At 44.8% G+C, this 25046-nt stretch overlaps 1 protein-coding gene across 3 annotated transcripts in view; it reads right to left on the minus strand.

Moving 5' to 3' along the window:
• The window catches only part of LPP (LIM domain containing preferred translocation partner in lipoma), a 657734-nt gene that overhangs the window by 392523 nt on the left and 240165 nt on the right, over positions 1-25046 (minus strand). For all 3 annotated transcript variants that reach the window (XM_069212799.1, XM_069212797.1, XM_069212798.1), the window contains one exon: positions 6639-6711. The gene's annotated coding sequence lies outside the window, so the exon portion shown is untranslated. The remainder of the gene's footprint in view (positions 1-6638; positions 6712-25046) is intronic.

Below are 25046 nucleotides of genomic sequence, written 5' to 3' on the forward strand. Positions count from 1 at the left end.
GGCGTATCCCCCTATAATGGTTCCGTACAAACATATAGCCTTAATTCCTGGTTAATTGTGATGCACTTGTTGTGGCAAAATCTATTTGCACTATTTGTATTCAATCTGTAACCTAGTAGGGAGGGCGGCTGGAGGCAGCATCATCGTAATGCAGAACGCCATCACTCTCCGTGGGCCCTCAAAGGCTTCAGCAACAACCTGGTGGGAAATACTCCAGCTGGTAATGCAGGCAGAGTATGAAACTGATCCCTGGCCAGGAGGGAGGCCATCGGGTGTCCGGGAAGTGGAGTTGTACATCAGTAATACCAATGCCAACCTTACAGATGATCAATTGACTGCAAAGGGGGTGTGGATACTATCTAGGAATTACTGAGGTGGGTTTTAAACACAAGTGACAGATAATAAGCCAACAGATCTGTGGTTTCCAACTGTGGTGCGGGGACCCCTGGGGGTGCGCAAAGCCTCCTTAGAGGGTCTGCGACTGCTTAGAAAATTAAACATTAACAGATTCATGAAGCGGAAGTAAAGTGTTTAAAAGTACAATTGAACATTTTAAAACTTACTGTAAATGTCATGTAATTTGAAATTGGAGGCTAAAAATTAAATTTGTGTCCTCAGATTGATTTGTGGGAGCAGCGCGGGTGCATCAAACAGAATACAGTTTGGATGATATGTGGCTTCAATTAAGTTTAGAAAAGCTCCAAGCTTATTAAAATTAGAAGAAAAAATTATATTTGTAAATGAAATAAAATGTGTTATAATTAGTGTATGTGTTTGATGTATGTTTGCTTCTCTACTTTTTGTGCATTGTTTTATTGTTCAAATCATTGACAATGCTAAGGCCGGGGTCCCCGGCTTCCAGTAATGGCTGCTTAGGGGGAGGGGGATGAGGGTGGTGGGTCCCCAGGTTCCATTAATTATTCAGTGGGGGTCCCCAGGTTCCAGTAATGATAAAAGTGGGGCTTCACAGAAGTCAAAAGGTTGGGAACCACTGATTTACAGGGAGTGCAGAATTATTAGGCAAGTTGTATTTTTGAGGATTCATTTTATTATTGAACAACAACCATGTTCTCAATGAACCCAAAAAACTCATTAATATCAAAGCTGAATATTTTTGGAAGTAGTTTTTAGTTTGTTTTTAGTTTTAGCTATGTTAGGGGGATATCTGTGTGTGCAGGTGACTATTACTGTGCATAATTATTAGGCAACTTAACAAAAAAAAATATATACCCATTTCAATTATTTATTATTACCAGTGAAACCAATATAACATCTCAACATTCACAAATATACATTTCTGACATTCAAAAACAAAACAAAAACAAATCAGTGACCAATATAGCCACCTTTCTTTGCAAGGACACTCAAAAGCCTGCCATCCATGGATTCTGTCAGTGTTTTGATCTGTTCACCATCAACATTGCGTGCAGCAGCAACCACAGCCTCCCAGACACTGTTCAGAGAGGTGTACTGTTTTCCCTCCTTGTAAATCTCACATTTGACGATGGACCACAGGTTCTCAATGGGGTTCAGATCAGGTGAACAAGGAGGCCATGTCATTAGATTTCCTTCTTTTATACCCTTTCTTGCCAGCCACGCTGTGGAGTACTTGGACGCGTGTGATGGAGCATTGTCCTGCATGAAAATCATGTTTTTCTTGAAGGATGCAGACTTCTTCCTGTACCACTGCTTGAAGAAGGTGTCTTCCAGGAACTGGCAGTAGGACTGGGAGTTGAGCTTGACTCCATCCTCAACCCGAAAAGGCCCCACAAGCTCATCTTTGATGATACCAGCCCAAACCAGTACTCCACCTCCACCTTGCTGGCGTCTGAGTCGGACTGGAGCTCTCTGCCCTTTACCAATCCAGCCACGGGCCCATCCATCTGGCCCATCAAGACTCACTCTCATTTCATCAGTCCATAAAACCTTAGAAAAAATTAGTCTTGAAATATTTATTGGCCCAGTCTTGACGTTTCAGCTTGTGTGTCTTGTTCAGTGGTGGTCGTCTTTCAGCCTTTCTTACCTTGGCCATGTCTCTGAGTATTGCACACCTTGTGCTTTTGGGCACTCCAGTGATGTTGCAGCTCTGAAATATGGCCAAACTGGTGGCAAGTGGCATCGTGGCAGCTGCACGCTTGACTTTTCTCAGTTCATGGGCATTTATTTTGCGCCTTGGTTTTTCCACACGCTTCTTGCGACCCTGTTGACTATATTGAATGAAACGCTTGATTGTTCGATGATCACGCTTCAGAAGCTTTGCAATTTTAAGAGTGCTGCATCCCTCTGCAAGATATCTCACTATTTTTGACTTTTCGGAGCCTGTCAAGTCCTTCTTTTGACCCATTTTGCCAAAGGAAAGGAAGTTGCCTAATAATTATGCACACCTGATATAGGGTGTTGATGTCATTAGACCACATCCCTTCTCATTACAGAGATGCACATCACCTAATATGCTTAATTGGTAGTAGGCTTTCGAGCCTATACAGCTTGGAGTAAGACAACATGCATAAAGAGGATGATGTGGTCAAAATACTCATTTGCCTAATAATTCTGCACTCCCTGTAGACTATACTGGAGCCCCGTAATGTGAAGCACATACATAAAAGTACACAAACAGCTACTAAATAGATGGCTCAGAATGCAATAAGAAAACATTTACGGAAAATGGGAACTACTCTCTCTAGCTCGACTGCTGAATTACTATAAAGTGGTTACTTACCACTCTAGAAAATTGTGACGCAATTAATTAAAAAAACAGAAAATCCAAAGATTTACAGGGGTCAAGGCTTCTAACAGTTTATATCAAAACTCTGCAAACTTGAATTTGACCATCTTATTTCTTGAATACTTCTAGCAGCCAAAATAAAATGACAGAACAAATCTGTAATTATACTGAGCCATAAGTACGGAGGCAATAGGGCGGAACACAGTGGCTCCCGCATGGGATCTGTTTAAAGAATCCCACAGGTACACTTGCCAAGGAATCCGCACAGTTTATGCTGCCTTCTCAAATAAGTTAAAAACAATATAATCGTGGCAATACCACCTCCCAGGTTAAATGAAAAAAGTGTGATCCACGCGTCATTTCAAAATGGACGTCCAGGCACCCAGCTCCGCGCAGGTCCTGAGCTTTCACTGAGGCGGCCTTGTCAAGGAGCATAGCAAGAATGCCAGGACCTCTGGCGTAAGCAAAGAAAGTGAGCCCTTTCACTGCTCTTGTGGTGGAAAAATACAGAATTATCAGGGGTCCACAGCGCTCTGGGCCCCGGTGTCACTGCACCTGTTGCACTATTGGTAGCTTCAGCCTCCCCACCACTAGAAGCATAAAGATGAAGACTTACCGCAAACTGTTGTATGTAATAGGGCAATGTGCGAGGCATTCGTGTAAGTTTACCTTGACATTTGAAAAGGGAGTCCACGCGAGGACCCACCTGGCTCCTGTCTATGACAAATAGCTTCTGTCTAACAGAAGATAAAGCTCTCTGCATTAACATATATAAGGGATGGTTAACTTTCAAAGTTTACAAATAAAACCCACCAATTCATGCAAAAAAAAGTTACTTTTTAAATACAAGAAAGTGGTAGCTTATAAAGCTTGGCATATGGTAATAAATTAATGTGATGATACGGTGCAGTCCCCCCTGTCCCCAAATCATGCACCGGTGCAGACGAGTCATTACTAGGTGTAATTATCACTTTGGGAACAAGGAACGAGCGAGTGTCACATTTTATGTTCCATAAATGTATTTTTTAATTGTGTAGGGTCCACAATGTACTAAAACAAGTTCCGAGGTGCCCCAGGCAGTGTGTTGTGCATTATAAATGTTTAATAACCTAACAGCATTTCTCAACCCACGCTGCAGGACACTGATGGGCTGGCGCTGTAGGCAAAATACTCATAAATACAGTATAAGGACAGGAAACTCTGAAGAGCAATCAAGAACTTTAGCAACAGCTCTCCTGGTCTAGTGGGATTAACTTTTTTACGTTTATTTCTGTGTTTATTCATATTTTGTTTCTTATGGAAATGTGACGTCACGACCAGTGTACTCCCGTATTTTTTATATATATATATATATATATATATATATATATATATATATATATATATATATATATATATATATATATATACACATATGTACATATACATACACACCCTAACACATACAACTCAACAAAGCAGGTTCGCAAGCATGTACACATCCACAGCTATAGGCCCTACATGTGAGCAACGGGACATTACATACCTTCTTAGGTCGAGCACGCAAGAGCTATGAACTGTTGTAAGTATTGTGGGCTTTTAACCACACCCACCTCATACCCATGACTTTCATTAGTGGGCTTTGGCTTTCGAAAATCACTTGATGTCATTGCTAAATGCTTTACGTTTGTCCCAGCTTGGGCCTGTTTGGTTACCGCCTCGGGCACCGACCCGGTTACAGGGATAATTGCATGATTGCCGATATACTTTAGCGTGGGCAAACTGCTTTTTTCTTTTGTCTGCGCTCCGTGGCTGGGATGGCGCTCACAGCACTCAGAGCATGAACTTGATCGGCCGTATAGTTTTTACATTCTATGCACTCTGATCTGCTTAGTACATGTTCTTTGCAGCAGGCATATTAACCGTGCTCTACATCATGACTCCAAGCTTCCACTGGACAAAAGTCTGTTCTCCCTCCAGAAAAAGCATAAACTGCTAGAGTTACTTTGACACTTTTACATTACATGCACGTTGTGATTCGCCTAGTACACGCTATTTGCAGCAGGCACATTAACCCTGGTCACTACCTTATGATGGCTCCAAGCTTCCACTAGACAAAAGCACTTTCTCTTGGCTGCCAAGGCGCTCACAGTGCTCAGAGCACACAATCAGTTGTATCATTTATACATTAAGGGACTCTGATCTTAGTACATATTCTTTGCAGCAGGCATTTTAACCCTGTGCACTACCTAATGATGACTCCAAGCTTGCAGTACACAAAAGTACGTTCTGTCTCTAAAAAGAACATTAGTTGCTAGAGTTATTTTGACATTTTTACATTATATGGACTCTGATCTGCTTAGTACATGTTCTTTCATTCTGGGACTTGTAGACTGACTAGATGAACTACACAGGTTTGAGTGTGAAACCTAGCTGTGTGTGGGTGTATTTATAAAACTAACCTGGAAGAGAGCTTACAATTGATTATGCTGTACAATGGTCAATATTTTATAACTAATACTTCAGTTCAAGACAGAGGATCATTAATATTGTGTGAGGTGTGTTTCTGCGAGTGTGTGAAAAATCATGGGTGTTTTCTTGGACTCCCCAGACTGCAGTAAAGGGACCGTGATCCAGTAAGCACGCGTCTTTGGAGTACAACTATTTATTCATTGCCCTGCAAGCAGTATCGCCTGTACCAACTGCCAAGTCAAAATGTTTTGCACCTGGGAGTAGTTTGTGTTTTATAGGCCTTGTTTAAAAAAAATATTCCAGTAGTCCCACTAGTTCTTTAGTTATATGCGGGAACACTGGGATTATGTTGCAGGAAGGACCAAAATATGCGACAAAGTTGACCAATTAATGTGACAAAAAAGTCAAGCTATGCACTGACAATGCCAATAGCTCCAACTCAAACATGTGAAACCTACTGTACAATGCTTGTTTCTTGTATACTTTATTTCCCAGGTTGCAGTCTGCACAGACCTTAGCCAGAGTCAGGAAAATATCTACTTCACCATGAGTCCAGAGCTATGAAGCACAAGCTGCGAGACACAAAGAATGGGATGAGATCGTGGGCACCAATGTGCATGTTCTGGGAACCCACCGGGACTGAAGGGACCGCCGGAATGTATATGAAACACAGGATTTAAAAGCATCACTGACAAAATCCAACAGATGAGATGGTCCAGATCAGCATGCGCAAAACCTAGTGAGACAAGTTCAGGGCCAGAAGCTGTGCCAGAGTGGCCTTTCGCTTGTTGCCTCATTATGATGCAACAGGACTGCAGCCGGTGAGAGGCTGGAAACCTCCTAGAGTGGACTAGGACGGGGCAGCTACCAAGATCCCCCCACCTCACAGTGCAAGTCTTTCATTCTTGCTCAAATGGTCCCCTTATGCTTCAGCTGTAGGGGATGGAGGATGACGCGTTTTCTAGAAGAGAAAAAATGCCTACATAAAATGTGCTTGGATTACATATTGCATGCTCATGTGATGTTTTTCATGGGCCACACAAGATGATTTCACATAATGTGCCTTGTTGCAACTATCCAACTAAGGGAGGGACGGAGGTGAACACATCTGCGGTCAGCTACAGATGTGATTGCAGGACACACCCCATTGATTAAACCAGGTTTAAGTTGCTAATTACCAGCTCTTCCAGGCAACCTCTTGCAAGTTTGTTCTATCCTTGAAGGATGCCCTCAGATTTTGGACATTTTCATGAATAGCAGTGTCATTCCATATTGACCGAGTCTGAGTCTGTGGTTGACAATGAGTACTTGAAGAGGAATCATGTACAGGTTGAAAGGGACAGGACAGAAGATGTGTAGCACGAGTCAATGTGTTCTGGTTGCAGACTATATCCATACACGGGAATGCAAAGCAGAACGACAACACTGAGCGACCATGAATAGTCCAGTCCGCTTTACTTACCTTGGTATAAGTTGTCTTGAGTAGAAAAACGAGCCGCTCTGTGTCTTCTGTGCGCAGTCAGACTGTGAAAAGTCTAAAAGTTAAACAGAAGAAACTAGGTGTTAAAGTTAGTGGTGGACACATGGTTGACCAGCAAAGGCTTCACGCCCTCAGCTAAACTAGCAACTTTGGGTATCTAATATTACTGGCCATGACAAACAGATTTCAAAACATGACATACACATAAAACAGACTGAAGCAATGGCAGTTGGCAGAGGGTTCTGGTACAAGGCCGCTTACAGGCTCCCAACCTTGATGGTTGCTTGACCTGTGACTGTCATCCTTTCCACAGGGACATTGTACACTGCTGGACTGCATCAACTTCTAGATGATTCAGTCATCGAGCAGGAGGTTAAGCAAGATGAAATAGAGAAAACAGCAAGATGCTTCAAAAGGTAGCCATTGGTGCACTTCACACACAAATGAAGACACCACACTAATGGTGTTGCAAAGATCGAAGAAATTGTGCACCTATGTGGAGATCACAAGGGAAAGAAATACCATTGCAAGAATGCACGAAGAGGTTTGAAGAATGTACCGAAAGGTAGATCCAGTAGATAAATGCTGTTGTGGTACTACTGCATCATCTGGATCATTGCATCAAGGCCTGGAGACATTTCCAAGGTAGAACAGAGATTAAATCCAAATAGGCCAAGAAAAAAAAAAAAAAAATCCTCACATCTACACTAGGCCCGGGCTGAGTTTGCGGAGAACTCTGCGAAGTGACCAAAAAACTCTGCCGCATTACATGGTGTTTTGCGAAGCGGCAGAGTGTGTTGGGTTGTGCCGTTCGTGTGGAATCTTAGCGCCAGGTGTTTTTCTCACGATGAAAAATCAGCGTGAACTGCACCACCGCAGTGCAGCTGCTTCTTTTCTGCCACTCACCTAGATTTTCTACTTAAGCGGTAGCTTCCTCAATGTGAGTGGAGGGTTTCTCAACGCCTGTGGTAGTGACCATCTGCGTTGAGAAATCTTGCGGGGATGTGGTCTGGAGTAAGATTTTCCTTGCTCGCAAACTTAACATTGGCAAGCGCGCAAGGAAAAAACTCTGCTCAGATTTCCGGAAGTCCATTTACTAAGAGGAGCAAAAAAAACTCAGCAAACTCCATGAGTTCACAGCCCACCCCTAAAGAATAAGTAAAGGGCAGAGGCAAAGAGACAATGTATTTTAGGAGGGGTAAAGGGTGTAGGCAAAGAGGCAATGTATTTACGCAATCAAATAAGAGCGTTAATTTATGATGTAATGTGTGAGGGTATCCTGGTGCTATGCAGGTTCAGGGGCCTAGCCTCAAGGGCGGGTGGGGTTATTCGAAGGGTCAGATCTTCAAAACTCAAGAAGAGGGTATAAGGGGCTGAGATGGATTTGGAGGTTGTGCCATGGTTTAAGAGTGATGTAGAAGGCTCGACGACCAACTCCATTTTGGTGTATGCGTGGGATATCGGAAAGAAGTAGTCTGGCAGAAGGGATTTGTCTGGAAGGTTGATGTAAGGAGATGCAGCTGTTCAGGTATGCTGGGCGTGTGTTGTGAAGGACTTAGAACGTGTGATTGAGGAGTCTGAACAATGCACACTTGTGCATTGGGAGCCAGTAGAGATCCCTTAGGTGTGGTCCAATGCGAGTTCTCCGTCGGAGGATGAGTAGTAGTCTGGCTCCCAAATTCTGGATGGTTTGTATGCTGCATTCTGGGTGGTTTTGAGGCCACGTTTTAGATGGTGTGGGCAAAAAGGCACTACATTATAGAAAGAGTAAGGGTGAGGCTAAGACCGCATTATGGAAGTACCAAAGAGAACTGGTACTATAGAAAGTGTAAAGGGTGCAATCGAAGAGACTGTATTGTAGGCAGGGTAGAGACTGCATCACACAATGGGTAAAGACCACAGGCGAAGAGAGAGCACATTATGGGAGGTCTATAGTGCAGGATCAAAGAGACTGCCTGCACTCTGTACCTCTTCTAAAATGCAAAGAGACAAACAAGCGACTTACCATTGGTAACGCTCTTTCAGGTGCATCCTCTAACTGCAGATTCCTCACCATAAGAACATATCCAGGCGTGAGGCGGGGTCCACATAATTTCATCAGCAGTGCTGCAGCACTCCAGCAGGTGGCATAGGCTGTTCCACGCTGCCAGTTTTGTACACCTTCCCTTTTCGCATCATCGGACGCAGAGGGCAAAACAGCTACTGGCAAGAATGTGCTTATCTCTAGGGTGGGAATTTTTTACATGTGAATGAGGTTGCTCAATGGAATGGGCCAGTGAGTTATCAGTTGTGAGAGTATTCGTCAGAAACAGCATCACAGTAGGTAACTCACGTGATCTTCTGGTAGATACATCGAATATCCGAATCCTCACAGATACACAGCAGTACCAGTGAAGGTTCGGGGATTGGACTCTGGCCTAAGTGTCCTGTGGGACACAGTAAGAGAAGTGAGCGATTCACTGGACCTGGCTGTAAGCTTTTTTGCTTTGTGAACACATGGACTGTGGCCTGCACCACAGCTTCGCAGCATGCCACTGTTCAGATCAGCATTCAACTGCCACCCAAGCAGAACACGCGCTGTCTCCCTACGAACCTGAATGGAGTCTGAGAGGCAGGCCTAATTTTGATCCCACTGTAAGCCCCTCATGTGCGACCTAGCATTGTGGACAAGGACGATGCATGTGGTCAAGAGTCCTAGAAACCTCTGAGCTATCCTCACGGAGATCCAGGACTGATCCCTATTCACTGAGATCATATGCTGAAAGTCTCAGGCCTGCTGCGATAGAGGAAATGGCTTGACGGCCAGCATGTTGTAAATCACCCAATGAATGGAAGCCTTCTTGAAGGACAGAGGTGAAGAAAATTAGTTACTTACCTGTAACTGCAGTTCTCCAGTATTGGTATCTTTCATAGATTCACATGCTTGAATCATCCCCGTCGTCGAGGTGGGAGCCTCACGGTAAGTTTAAATAGATAAAGCAGTAAGTCAGTAAAAGTAAAACTAGTAGGCCCCAGTAGGCCTCATAAGGTATTTTACAGTCTATCCACTTTGTTTTGTGAAAAGACCCAAACTTCAGTCTCAACCAATCAGGATACAGTCCCAACAGAGGCTGAATTCCCTCAGATTTTCTAGTAGGAGTGTGAAGTTTAATATCTGTATAATAGGGGAGCCTCTGAGGGGAGGAGGGTGGGTCGCATGTGAATCTATGAAAGATACCAATACTGGAGAACTGCAGTTACAGGTAAGTAACTAATTTTCTTCTCCGGTATTGGATCTTTCATAGATTCACATGCTTGAATCAGAATAACGAGCAGTAATGCTTTCTTAATTAGAGAATTACATTGACTGTAATTCTATTTGTAATTTAACAAATGATGTGAATTCCATCAGTTCAGCTTTAAAAACCACATACCTATTAATATATGTACATCAATAGACATTCGAATAGAAGAGCAATAACAGGTGTGTGGCAGAAAAAACCTGTACTCTTTTCACGATGATGAAGAGTACGACAAGCTAAGACATTATAAAGAAGTGAACAATCTGAAGCAGAAATGTAGAGTAAAACACACTGTAGCTATTAAGAAGACTAAGAACCAATAATGAACATACCTTGAGTGTGGTGGTGGGATGTGTTAGAGGCTCACCTTATCGAAATAAATGCCTCAGCACTGCCTGCCCCACTGCTGTATCGACGTTGTTCGTTTCTTCGAGACAGTAATGCCTCGTAAATGTGTGTTGGCTGGACCATGTTGCTGCTCTACAGATGCTATGTAGTGGTACCCCTGCAAATAATGCAGCAGAAGTGGCTACCGATCTTGTAGAGTGGGCTCTCACCTTGGTGTGGAGTGGTTTTCCTGCTTTTGAATGGCAGAATTGAATTGCCAGACCAATCCATCTTGCTATAGTCTGTCTGGACACCGCGTGTCCCTTTCTTGTTCCTCCGAAAGCTACAAACAATTGATCCGACTGGCGGAGAGCTTGAGTTTTCTGTAGATAAAACTTTAAACATCTTTTAATATCAAGGGAATGTAATGTTTTTTCCACTACTGTTTGCGGATTTGGAAAAAAGGTTTTTAAGATAACTGGTTCATTTAGGTGAAACGTTGAAGGAACTTTCGGGATGTATTTTGGATTTGTGCGCAAGATGACACCTGAGTTTGTGAATTGGAGAAAAGGCTGTTTGATAGTGAAAGCCTGAATGTCACTGACTCTCTTTGCTGAAGTAAGAGCTAGCAGTAACGCTGTTTTCCATGAAATGAATTTTTGGTCAGCTTTGTGGATCGGTTCAAAGGGGGCTTTCATAAGCTGCATCAATACCACATTCAATGACCATAATGGTGGAGGCTTTCTAACTGGCGGGAAAACCCGAAAAAGGCCCTTCATAACTTGTTTGACGATTCTAGTGGAACACAAAGAAACTCTGTCTGGAGATCTGCGGTATCTGGAGATTGCTGCCAGATGTACCCGAATAGAAGAATATGCAAGCCCTGATTTTGCAAGGAGCAGGAGATATGGAAGTATCTGTTCCGGAGTAGAGGACAAAGGATGTATATCTTGTGTTGCACACCATATACAAAAACGTTTCCATTTAAGTTTATAGGTTTTGTTGGTAGTGTCTGCTCTAGCTTTCGCCAATATGTCTCTACACTCTGGGGAAATGTTGAGATTCAAGTATTCATTGTATTCAGGAGCCAAGCTGACAAATGAAGAGATGACGGATCTGGGTGTCTGACTTGTCCCTGGTGCATCGTTAAGAGAGTCGGGCTCTGTCTGAGTCGTAGATGTGGTCGTTCGGAGAGCATGAGGAGCTCCGTATACCAGACTTGTCTGGGCCATTTGGGAGCTATGAGCAGAAGGCGACACCCCTCCGCCTTCAGTTTGTTGATGACTCTCGGAATGAGCGGGATCGGAGGAAAAGCGTAGGCATAAACTCCGGACCATCTCATCGAAAACGCATTCCCCCACGAATCTTTTTGGGGAAGCCAACTTGCGTAGAACTGGCATTTCTTGTTCTCGAGAGTGGCAAATAGATCTAAGTTCGGTTTGCCCCATAATAGAAAAAGGCTGTTGAGAGTTTTCTGGTCTAGTTCCCACTCGTGATAAGGAATCACTGTCCTGCTCAGGGTGTCTGCTAGAATATTGGTTTGTCCTGGCACATGCTCCGCCTTGAGTGAAATATTGTGCTTTATGGCCCATGGTCAAATTTGTTGGGCTAGCTGCGAAAGTTGTAGGGATCTTGTGCCTCCTTGCTTGTTTAGATAAAACATGCTGGTTGTATTGTCTGTCCTGATTAAGACGCTTGAACTCTGTATCTTTGGTAAGAAAGCTTTCAGAGCTAAGTGTATTGCCTTGAGTTCCAGATAATTGATGTGAAGCTGACGTTGTTTCTGATTCCAGATTCCGCTGATTTGCAGGTCCTGGCAATGTGCCCCCCATCCTGCAAGAGAGGCATCCGTTGTTACTATGTAACTTGGTGTTTGGAGAAGAAAAGACAGTCCGTTCGACAAATTGGTTAGATTCGCCCACCACCTCATGATGTTCTTCATTGGAGGCGTTATGCGAATCTTGTCTTCGAAGGAACCGTTGACCTGGGTCCATTGTATGTCTAATTGTTCTTGTAGGGGTCGCATATGGAGCCTGCAATCTGGGACTAGCGGAATGCATGAAGATATCATTCCGAGCAATGATTTGTAGATGCGGACTGAAACAAACCTTCTTCTGGAGAGCCTTTGTGCCAAGGAGGTTAACTTTTGTTTCCGCTCGTGAGATGGGTAGGCTTTGTTGCGGACTGTGTCCAGAATTGCCCCCAAGAAATTCAATTCCTGTTTGGGGTAGAGTTGAGATTTCTGATAATTGACTACGAACCCTAGGTTGTGTAGCAATTGAAGGCAATGGAAAATATGATTTTTCACTTGCGATTTTGAGGGTGCCTTTATAAGCCAGTTGTCCAGGTAAGGGAAGACCTGGATCTCTGACTGGCGGAGATGTGCTGCTACCGGAGCTAACATTTTTGTGAAGATTCTGGGGGCTGATTTGAGGCCGAATGGCAGAACTCGGAATTGAAGGTGCATACTTCCCACTCTGAACCTTAGGAATTTGCGATGGTTGCGATATATGGGGATATGAAAATAGGCATCCTGGAGGTCTAGGGATGCCATGCGATATCCGGGATTTAACAGACGCAGGACATCCTGTAGAGTTACCATCCTGAACGATTGCTTCTTCAGAAACTTGTTCAGGGCTCTCAAGTCCAGAATGGGGCGCCAGTCTCCTGAGGGTTTCTTTACAAGGAAAAAACAGGAGTAGAATCCTCTGTTCTTTTGAAATAAAGGGATTGGTTCCACTGCTCCTTTTCTCAACATTATTCTTACTTCCCTGAGGAGTTGGTTCAACCTCAGAGGCGGTGGGCCCGATGGAGGAACAGTTGGTGGTGTTTGAGTGAATTCCAGAGTATGACCTCTGGCCACTACATCGAGTACCCATCTGTCCGATGTTATCGCCTTCCAGTTGGGGAAATAGGAAGTGATGTGACCTCCGACCCTCGATGTTGGTTGGTGGGGAAGCGTTGAGATGATCAGCGGGTCATTGTTTCCTGCCTGTATCTCTTCCCCGGGCAGCTCCTCGTCCTCTAGCTGGGTGTTTGTAAGCTGCGGCCGGAGGCAATCGATAATGCTGCTGTTGCTGATGGTATTGCTGTCGTGATCCTGTGGAGGAAGATGGATATTGTGACCTGTATTGCTGGTATCCACCTCAAAAGGAGTAATTACCTCTACCCCTTGCTCCACGAAAAGGTTGTTTTTTATATTGCAGGGTACCTAGGGATTTTGCCGTATCGGTATCCGTCTTGATAGCCTGCAACATGTCGTCCACGTGTTTGCCAAACAAACTCTCTCCATCGAAAGACATGTCAAAAACACGAGTCTGGACTTCTGGTCTGAAAGAAGTCGCCTTTAGCCATCCTTGTCTGCGCAGGACTGCTGCACCAGCTAATTGTCTAAAGCCAGTGAGAGAAATGTCTATTGCGCTGTCTATTATTTCTGCGGAGACCCTTTCTCCCTCCTGCAAGACCTTTTTTGCTTCCACCTTGACGTCTTCTGGCAGTAAATCTAAAAAAGCAGACATGTCTGCCCACATCTGGCGATCGTACCTTCCCAAGATGGCGAGGGAATTAGCCGCCTTAACGGTGACTGCGGCCACAGAGGAGAATTTCTTGCCAATATTGTCTAATCTCCTTCCTTCTTTATCCGGGGGAGACGCAATAGGTGTGGAGGGGTTTTTGGAACGTCGCTGAGCCGCCTGTGATATCACAGAGTCAGGTTTCGGCTGTGAGACTAGACAGGCCGGAGAATCATCTGGGGCCTTATATTTTTTCTCTAGTCTTGGCATTTGTGAAGGCACTGTTGCTGGGTTTTTCATTGCCTTCAAACCCTCCTGCCATAAGAAATCGACAATGGGTATGGCTCGTACAGATCTTTTTGATGGCTCTTTAAAGTTGTACAAAAAACATTTGGTTTCATGAGAAACAATTGCAAGGCCAAAACGTTTCGCCGCTCGCTCTATCAGATTATGGAAACCTCCTATGTCCTCTGGAGGAGAATCTACTGAACCTGCTGGCGGTGGAGATGGTGTGGGGACGAGGTAATCATCCCATTCACTATTCGCCGAATCTCTTAGCTCACCCTCTTCCCTTTCGTCGTCCGATGAGGGGCAAGTTTCCTGGGTTTGGCTAATTACAGGTATAGTAGCCTGTGGCGTTACGGAAAGGCTAGTAGTATGAGCTTGCCGAGGTGTCTTGTAGCTCTCAGGTCTAGGTGGCGTGGACTGAGTTGACAGTGGAAACCTTTTATAGTAGTCCTTCAACATAAATTGAAGATCTGTTACTAATGTGCTAGGCATAGCGAGGGGCGATGGTTGTTGTGTCTGTGGATAAGATGTTGAGGCATAACTAGGCTGATACTGTTGATCTTCTTCTTCGTCAAACTCTTGGCATTTTACATTGAGTTGTGACGGGCTACTAGCTGCCCCAAACATTCCGTGCGAGTATGTGTCGTCGTCCTCATCCTGTAAAAGATGTTGTGGTGGGTATGGCAACACTTTACTTGGTGAGGTATGCATTGGAAGAATATCAGACGCCTTGTCCCCTATATTAATAATTGAAAGGGGTAAGAATCTGGAGGAGTCGTCCTGATGGTACGAGGAATGGTGAGGCGAAGTATCCAGGTAGGTGGATGGTTTGTATACTGTTAATGCTGTAGATGATATGATCGTCGACGGTTCACTCGTCGGCGGTTCCCTCGTCGACGGCTCTCTTTTGGCCCGTTCTGTCGTCGACGGTTCCTTCGTCGACGGTTCCTTCGTCGACGGGTCTCTCGTCGACGGTACGCTCGTCGACGGTACGCTCGTCGACGGCGTCTTTACTAACGGGTCCTTTGTCAGCGAATGCTCCGTCGACGGTCTCTTTGTCGACGGGTACTTTATCGACGGCGGTCGTGTAGGTGCCGTCGTCGGCAGTGCCTTCTTGAACCTCATTGAGAGGTGCTTCGTAGACAGGAGTGCCCTGGTTGATTGGTGAACCCAGGAGGCCTCCGCTGTCGACGATGTGGTTGCTGACGAAGCTTTCTTAAAAAATGTTGCCGTAATTATCGTCGTCGATGACAACGGCGACGACGTCATAATCATCGGTGAGGCTGGCGTTGTGAACGTCGATGATACCGTAGTCGCTGTTACCGTCGACACAGTCGTCGACGGATGTTTTTTCACCGAACAGAGTTGTTCTGGCTCTTTTTGTGGTGACAGAGACAGAGATGGCTTTTTTGAGGTACTTTTCTGGTGTAAAGGCATAGTAGGTTCTGAATGAACCTTTTTTGGCCCATGTTTAAATGTCTCTGAATGAAAAACATCCTTTTTCGTCCCAATAGAGACTTGTCTTGTCTTCTTGAGCACCTTCCTTGGTGGTTCATCTGACCCTCTGCTTCTCTCACCTGTTCTTTTCTGAGGGCGAGAAGTTTGTGATGATGCCTCGCTGTCATCTGAGGAAGGATGCTCTAAGGCTTTCTGTTTTTGTAGCCATAAGAGAAGTCTACCCTCCCGGTCTTTGAGGGTTTTTTGACTAAAGGTGCGACAGATTTTGCAGTCTCTCACCTTGTGGTCTGGATGAAGGCAATAAATACACTTCTTGTGGGGGTCATCAACATGCAGTCTCTTCTTCCCACAGGTGTCACAATCTCTGAACAGACCCTTTTTTGCCTTTTCAGACATAGTGGAGCTGTAGCAAGTTTCCTGAGAGAAAAAACTAATCTTCAGTCAGAAAATAGGAAAAAACTGAGCAGAGCTCAGTGAGACTCCCTTCACACGACGTGCGGTAGAAAATCTGAGGGAATTCAGCCTCTGTTGGGACTGTTTGGGAGGGGCTGAATCCTGATTGGTTGAGACTGAAGTTTGGGTCTTTTCACAAAACAAAGTGGATCAACTGTAAAATACCTTATGAGGCCTACTGGGGCCTACTAGTTTTACTTTTACTGACTTACTGCTTTATCTATTTAAACTTACCGTGAGGCTCCCACCTCGACGACGGGGATGATTCAAGCATGTGAATCTATGAAAGATCCAATACTGGAGAACCTCAGATTGTTGATGGTGAACCTCACCAATGCCAGGAGTTTGCCAGATGCCCGGATTTGGTCTACGAATGTCTGCACAGAGTCCACCTTTAGCTGCCAGTCATTGTGGCACTGGAAGACATGTACTTCACCCTCCGAAGATGGGACACAACCATTGCCATCACTTTTGGGGTCATCAGAGGAGCCACTTAAGGCCTAAGAAGTACAGCCAATTGAAAGTGGGTCTGGCCCACCTTGATCCACATGTAACAGCTGTGTAACTGTAGGACAAGTAGAAGGAAAACCTGTTCTGCAAGCCCAAGGGCACCATCCGGTCCCCCAAGTCCAGAGCAGACAAGTTCTGAGCTTGCATGAGCAATCTGAATTTGTCAATCAGCAAACATATCTGCGGCCTCATCCATTTTTGGGATAAGGTTGTAGAGTTAGTAACATCCCTCGCGTTTCTTAAGCATCTGGTACCCGCTTAATGGCACCCATGGAGAGTATTCTATTTATCCGCTGCATCAGGATGGTCAAATGCGCCTCTAAAATTTCTTCATGCATTGGTGGAAAATGCAGCAAAGAGAAAATGAAGGGTAGGGCATATCCTCTCTGAATGATCTGCACAATGCCTGTCACACATAATGGATCTTCAGCCAGGGAGGAAATGCTGAATCCTTCCTCCCATCGACCTGACGAGCCGTTGAGAACAAATTAAAGCTGCTTGGTAGTCATTGCAGCGGGGGAGGAGGAATAGGATGACGTAACACTCTCCCTGTTCGGTATATGCCGGTGTCACGTCTGCGAACCAGAAATAACTGAAAGGTGTACTGCATCACTGGCTGTGAGGCTGATATTACATAAGCCTAGTCCCATGGATTAGCTGCTGAAGCATGGAGTCCAGTCCTCTTTTCTCCCTCAGAAAGTCTGGATTCACCGAAGGGAACATCCATTAGAGGCACCTGCACATCACCAGAAAATCTGCTTCACCTCATCCATGTGTCTTCAAAACCCACCACTGGAGCCAACAGACCTTACAAGGCAATCTGTAGTTTCTAAGCCTGCACAGATGACATACTTTGATGCACCCTGTCCATTACATATTGTCTGATCCAGAGAAGATGCAGGTTCCTCTGAAAATGCTGACAAGATCTCACTGGCCACGTGCCAGGGAGCATACGTGCAACTGCACAGCAGCCAAACCACATTTATCAATCTAAGGGCAAGAGTTCCGGATGAAAACTTTTTTTTTTTTTTTTTTTTTTTTAATAAAAGCATCAATCCTTGTGGACTCCCTAACCAATGGAATTGTCGGGATTGAAATTGACCTTACTAGTAGAGGCCTGCCCACAAGTCTCTCCAGGTGTCAGGTGCTTAGTTAGGAAGCTCGGCTCACCGAGTGAAAAGCCTATGTCACTAAGATACTGGTAGGTTGACAGGAGGACAAGAACAAGGTTTGGACCATGTAGCCATCAAGGTGTCCGCAAAGGTATCATTAAATGGTAGCAAAGATCAGGCAAAGCCAGTCCTTGTTGGGAGAGTTCAGGCTGAACGTTTGTTTTTGTCTCAAGGGCGGTTGCAGATCTAATTCATCAGCTGCCCCCGGACCACTGCTGCAAATGAGGCACTACATTCTTTTGGTGGGTCAAGTTTCATTTCAGGGGAGGCATCTAACCCATGTGCATTTTGTAAATTCAAGAATAATGCATTGTTAGTATAATAAGGGGTGAGTAAGCCATCATCATCATCGGCACTGTCCGGGGGAACTGTGTGTGTCTCAAGCACAGACAAAGATAGAATGGAGCATCTGCTGATGGCTTCTTGGAGGCAGCGACACCGGACCAGATGCAGGCTGCTAAAAGCCTGTTGCGCTTTTGTGATCTTGTAGCGTGACATCTTTTAGGATCTGATATGGGTGTTGTTGGCAGAGGGTCATCCAGAGGCTGTGGTGGAATCAATAAAAACACTAGTGCTGTGGAAACCAGCACAGATCTTGGGGCCAACGTGGCAGAGTCTGCTGGAGTTGCTTCATGTCTGTAGGGGTCTACTCCAGGGTCAACAATGACCTGGAGAACTTGGTGCATCTTAGGAAAAACTGAGTAATCAGTTGAGAAACCAGGGACTTTGATGGAGTCCAAGGTTTACCTTGACACCCTAGCACCTTCTCTTTTGAGCTAGAGGTGGTGTGCCTTTGGTCCCTAGTGATAAAGGGTGGGAGCAAGGAGACATCGGGTTACAGAAGGGAGAAAGGGTGGGAGGAAAGAGGCATTGGGTTACAGAAGGGAGAAAGAGGGGAGCAAAGAGACATCGGGTTACAGAAGGGAGAAAGGGTGGGAGCAAAGACATCGGGTTACGGAAGGGAGAAAGGGTGGGAGCAAAGAGGCATCGGGTTACGGAAGGGAGAAAGGGTGGGAGCAAAGAGGCATCGGGTTACAGAAGGGAGAAAGGGTGGGGGCAAAGAGACATCGGGTTTCAAAAGGGAGAAAGGGTGGGGGCAAAGAGACATCGGGTTACAAAAGGGAGAAAGACTGGAGGAGAAAAATAGACACTGCATCACACAAGGGGTGATGGGCCTCAGCAAAGAGTCAGTGCAATATAGGGGGAGCAAAGGTCGGGGAAAAAGTCATCACAGTACAGAAGGGGTTAAGGATAGGGGAAGAGAGACAATGCATCATAGGAGTGCCTGAATATGATGAAAAGAAAATACTGCATCTTAGAAAGGGGGAAGGGCGCAAAGATACTGCATTACAGAGGGGCAAAGAGGCATTGAGTTTTAAGGCAGCAAAGGCAGGAGTAAGGCACGGATTTCTAAGCTGGATTTACGCAGCAAAGAAATCTGGTCTTTAAATGGACGGCTGCTTTAGAAACTATCTAGCATGGCTGAACGCATGCGCAGTCACCACTTGTTCCTGAAATCTGCATTAAACAATTCATCACACCACTGTTGTAGGGTGACCAGATTTTGAGGAGCAAAAACCAGGACAAGTCAGACATAAAAGAAGGACTAAAGACATTACTCACTTTTATATCTGGCCTGTCCCGCTTTTTTTGCATTGCTTTGTGAATGTGTGGCTATACGCGTGTGTGTGTGTATATGGAAAATGTCACTTACCCAGTGTACATCTGTTCGTGGCATGAGTCGCTGCAGATTCACATGCTGTGCACAGTCCGCCGTCTGGTGTTGGGCTCGGAGTGTTACAAGTTGTTTTTCTTCGAAGAAGTCTTTGAGTCACGAGACCGAGGGACTCCTCCCACTTCGATTCCATTGCGCATGGGCGTCGACTCCATCTTAGATTGTTTTCCCCGCAGAGGGTGAGGTAGGAGTTGTGTATGTTAGTAATAGTGCCCATGCAATGGAATGAATACGTATGTACAAAATAAAGGTTAAAGTAATATATTTACAAATGTACAAATGTTGAAGATCTACTTCTAAATGGCTACAGGCTCCAGGGGAGGCGGGTGGGCGCATGTGAATCTGCAGCGACTCATGCCACGAACAGATGTACACTGGGTAAGTGACATTTTCCGTTCAATGGCATGTGTAGCTGCAGATACACATGCTGTGCACCGACTAGTAAGCAGTTATTTCCCCAAAAGCGGTGGTTCAGCCTGTAGGAGTTGAAGTAGTTTGAAATAATGTTCTTAGTACAGCCTGACCTACTGTGGCTTGTTGTGCAGTTAACACATCTACACAGTAGTGCTTGGTAAATGTATGAGGCGTAGACCATGTTGCTGCCTTACATATTTCGTTCATTGGAATATTTCCTAGAAAGGCCATGTTAGCCCCTTTTTTTCTGGTTGAGTGTGCTTTTGGTGTAATAGGCAGCTCTCTCTTTGCTTTAAGATAGCAGGTTTGAATACACTTAACTATGCACCTAGCAATGCCTTGTTTTGAAATTGGATTTCCTGTATGAGGTTTTTGAAAGGCAATAAATAGTTGTTTTGTTTTTCTAATTAGTTTCGTTCTGTCAATGTAGTACATTAGTGCTCTTTTGATGTCTAATGTATGTAGTGCTCTTTCAGCTACAGAATCTGGTTGTGGGAAGAACACTGGTAATTCTACTGTTTGATTGAAGTGGAACGGTGAGATAACCTTTGGTAAAAATTTAGGATTTGTTCTTAGAACTACTTTATTTTTATGTATCTGAATAAATGGTTCTTGTATGGTAAATGCTTGAATCTCGCTCACTCTTCTTAGAGATGTGATGGCAATCAAAAATGCAACTTTCCACGTTAAGTATTGCATTTCACAAGAATGCATGGGCTCGAAAGGTGGACCCATGAGTCTTGTTAAGACAATGTTGAGGTTCCATGAAGGAACAGGTGGTGTTCTTGGTGGTATGATTCTCTTTAAGCCTTCCATAAACGCTTTAATGACTGGTATTCTAAATAGTGAAGTTGAATGAGTAATTTGTAGGTAAGCTGATATAGCGGTGAGATGTATTTTTATGGAAGAGAAAGCTAGATTTGATTTTTGTAAATGTAGTAAATATCCAACTATATCTTTTGGAGATGCGGTTAATGGCTGAATTTGATTATTCTGGCAGTAATACACAAATCTTTTCCACTTGTTTGCGTAGCAGTGTCTAGTGGTAGGTTTCCTAGCTTGTTTTATGACCTCCATACATTCTTGTGTGAGGTGCAAGTGTCCGAATTCTAGGATTTCAGGAGCCAAATTGCTAGATTCAAAGATGCTGGATTTGGATGTCTGATCTGTTGTTTGTGTTGTGTTAACAGATCTGGTTTGTTGGGTAGTTTGACATGAGGTACTACTGACAGGTCTAGTAGTGTTGTGTACCAAGGTTGCCTTGCCCATGTTGGTGCTATTAGTATGAGTTTGAGTTTGTTTTGACTCAACCTGTTTACTACATATGGAAGGAGAGGGAGAGGGAGAGGGGGAAAAGCGTATGCAAAGATCCCTGACCAGTTCATCCATAGAGCATTGCCTTGGGATTGATCTTGTGGGTACCTGGATGCGAAGTTTTGGCATTTTGAGTTTTCCTTTGTTGCAAATAGATCTATTTGAGGTGTTCCCCAAATTTGAAAGTAATTGATTAGTATTTGGGGGTGAATTTCCCATTCGTGGGTTTGTTGGTGATCTCGAGAGAGATTGTCTGCCAACTGGTTCTGAATCCCTGGAATAAATTGTGCTATTAGGCGAATGTGGTTGTGAATCGCCCAATGCCATATTTTCTGTGTTAGGAGGCACAACTGTGTCGAGTGTGTCCCTCCTTGTTTGTTTAGATAATACATTGTTGTCATGTTGTCTGTTTTGACAAGAATGTATTTTTGGGTTATTATGGGTTGAAATGCTTTCAGCGCTAGAAATACTGCTAACATTTCCAAGTGATTTATGTGAAACTGTCTCTGATGTATGTCCCATTGTCCTTGGATGCTGTGTTGATTGAGGTGTGCTCCCCACCCTGTCATGGAAGCATCTGTTGTTATGACGTATTGTGGCACTGGGTCTTGGAAAGGCCGCCCTCGGTTTAAATTTGTACTGTTCCACCATAGAAGCGAGATGTATGTTTGGCAGTCTATCAACACCAGATCTAGAAGTTGACCCTGTGCTTGTGACCATTGTGATGCTAGGCACTGTTGTAAGGGCCGCATGTGCAATCTTGCGTTTGGGACAATGGCTATGCATGAAGACATCATGCCTAGTAGTTTCATTACCATTCTGACTTGTATCTTTTGTGTTGGATACATGGCCTGTATTACTTTGTGAAATGTTTGAACCCGTTGTGGACTTGGAGTGGCAATCCCTTTTGCTGTGTTGATTGTCGCTCCTAAGTATTGCTGCGTTTGACACGGCAAAAGGTGTGACTTCACGTAGTTGATGGAGAAACCTAGCCTGTGAAGGGTTTGTATGACATATTTTGTGTGCTGTGAACACTGTTTTAGCGTGCTGGTTTTGATTAACCAGTCGTCTAAGTACGGGAACACATGTATTTGCTGCCTTCTGATATGTGCAGCTACTACTGCCAGGCATTTTGTAAAAACTCTTGGCGGAGTTGTTATTCCGAATGGCAACACTTTGAATTGGTAATGTATTCCTTGGAATACGAACCTTAGGTATTTCCTGTGTGAAGGATGTATTGGTATATGGAAATACGCATCTTTTAGATCTAATGTTGTCATGTAGTCTTGCTGTTTGAGCAGTGGGATTACGTCTTGTAACGTGACCATGTGAAAGTGGTCTGATTTTATGTAGGTATTTAGTGTTCTAAGATCTAGTATTGGTCTCAGAGTTTTGTCCTTTTTGGGTATTAGAAAGTACAGTGAGTAAACTCCTGTGTTTTTTTGTTGAATTGGTACTAATTCTATTGCGTCCTTTTGTAGCAATGCTTGAACTTCTAGTCCTAGAAGATCTATATGTTGTTTTGACATATTGTGTGTTTTCGGTCGGACGTTTGGAGGGAATTGGCGAAATTCTATGCAATAACCATGCTGGATAATTGCTAAGACCCAAGTGTCTGTTGTTATTTCCTCCCAAAGTTTGTAAAATTGGCTTAGTCTTCCCCCCACAGGTGTTATGTGATGGGGGTGTGTGACTTGTGAGTCACTGCTTATTTTGAGGGGTTTTGGGGCCTTGGAATTTTCCTCGATTTTTGGGGAATTGGCCCCCTCTAAATTGCCCCCGAAAACCTCCCCTCTGATATTGACCCTGGTAGGTAGGCCTTGTTTGTGAGGTTGTGGTTTCTGTGGGTTGACCTCGTGACCTCGAAACCCTCCCCTAAAAGGTGTTTTCCAAAATGTGCCTCTGCTCTGCGGGGAGTAGAGTGCGCCCATGGCTTTGGCTGTATCGGTGTCCTTCTTGAGTTTTTCGATGGCAGTGTCTACCTCCGGTCCAAACAATTGCTGTTCATTAAACGGCATATTGAGCACAGCCTGCTGGATTTCCGGTTTGAACCCAGAAGTGCGCAGCCATGCGAGCCTTCGTATTGTGACTGCAGTGTTTATTGTCCTTGCAGCTGTATCTGCTGCATCCATGGAAGACCGTATCCGATTATTTGAGATACTTTGACCCTCTTCCACCACCTGTTGCGCTCTTTTTTGGAACTCCTTGGGTAAGTGTTCGATGAAATGTTGCATTTCATCCCAATGAGCCCTGTCGTATCTTGCCAAAAGTGCTTGTGAATTGGCGATACGCCACTGATTTGCTGCTTGTGCTGCAACCCTTTTTCCCGCAGCATCAAATTTGCGGCTCTCCTTGTCTGGAGGTGGTGCGTCGCCTGAGGTATGAGAGTTGGCTCTCTTACGAGCTGCCCCCATAACTACTGAGTCTGGTGTTAGTTGTGTTGTAATATATATTGGATCAGTGGGCGTGGCTTATATTTTTTCTCCACCCTTGGAGTTATGGCTCTGCCTTTAACTGGATCCTGAAATATTTCTTTGAATGTCTTAGCATTCCTGGGAGCATGGGAAGGCTTTGATACTGGCTATCGGTGGAGGATAGGGTGTTAAAGAGAAAGTCATACTCAATTGGTTCCGAATGTAAGGACACATTGGAAAACTCGGCTGCCCTTGCGACCACCTGTGTATAGGATGTACTGTCCTCAGGTGGTGACGGTTTTGTAGGATAAGAGTCTGGGCTATTGTTAGACACTGGAGCATCGTAGAGGTCCCATGCATCGGGATCATCCTGACTCATTGTGGTATGAGCTGGTGAGTGCATCAGTGGTGGAGTTGTTGCTGGTGATGCATGTATTGATGGTGGTGGAGACGGTGGTGGGGTTGTTTTCTTTGCCACCTTTGCCTGTGGTTGCTTGTCCTTTTGTTGAAAGGCAAGTTTCCTTTTTGTTTTGATTGGGGGAAGAGTGGTTATCTTCCCTGTGTCCTCATGAATATGAAGCCTTCTTTGTGTGTAGTCAGGATCTGCAGATTGAAGCTCCTCTCCAAATCTATGTAATTGGGAGGTTAATCCTTGTTCCTCTGTATAGGAACTAGTTTTCGGCTCCGAGGCTGGCTGTTTCGGAACCGAAACCTTTTCGGAAGTCTTTTTAGGCTCCGAAGAAACCTTCTTTGTTTTCGGCGTGGTGTCTCGGTGCCGAAATTCTTCGGTGCCGCTGTCTCTGTACCGAAGTTTCTCGGAGCCGCTGTCTCGGCTCCGAGGTTGCTGTGTGGTGGTATCTCGACCAGAGTCGGATGACTTCGACACCAGCATGCCCTTTTTCGGTGCCTTGGATGGGTCGCCTATTTTTCGGGTTAAGCCATGGCCTGTTGGCGGTGGCGTCCCCTGGGCTTTTGTAGACTTCTCGTGAGTCTTGATTTTCGACGTCTTACTCACGGTTTTGGTTGTTTCTTCGGCGTCGAGTTCTTCCGAATCCGACTCGCGGACGGAGAAAGCTTCTTTTTCCTCCTCGAAACGATCTTGACCTGTCGGCGTGGACGCCATTTGTAGTCTCCTGGCTCTTCGGTCTCTCAGCGTCTTCCTCAACCGAAACGCTCGACAGGCTTCACAAGTATCCTCCTTGTGCTCGGGGGACAAGCACAAGTTACAGACCAGATGGTGATCCGTATACGGATACTTGTGATGGCATTTTGGGCAGAAACGGAATGGGGTCCGTTCCATGAGCCTTGAAGTCGCATGTGGCCGGGCCGACCAGGCCCCGACGGGGGGATCGAAAAAACCCCAAAGGGCCACCGGAGCTCTTCAAAATTCTGTGTCGATTTGTTCTAACTAACCCGATACCGAACGCAAACAATACAGATGTTTTTTTCCGAGATTCTAACTAACTTTCCGACCCGAAACACGGAGCGAAAAGGAACACGTCCGAACCCGAT

The sequence above is a fragment of the Pleurodeles waltl genome, chromosome 11 (genome assembly GCF_031143425.1).
Source record: "Pleurodeles waltl isolate 20211129_DDA chromosome 11, aPleWal1.hap1.20221129, whole genome shotgun sequence".
Classification (NCBI taxonomy): domain Eukaryota; kingdom Metazoa; phylum Chordata; class Amphibia; order Caudata; family Salamandridae; genus Pleurodeles; species Pleurodeles waltl.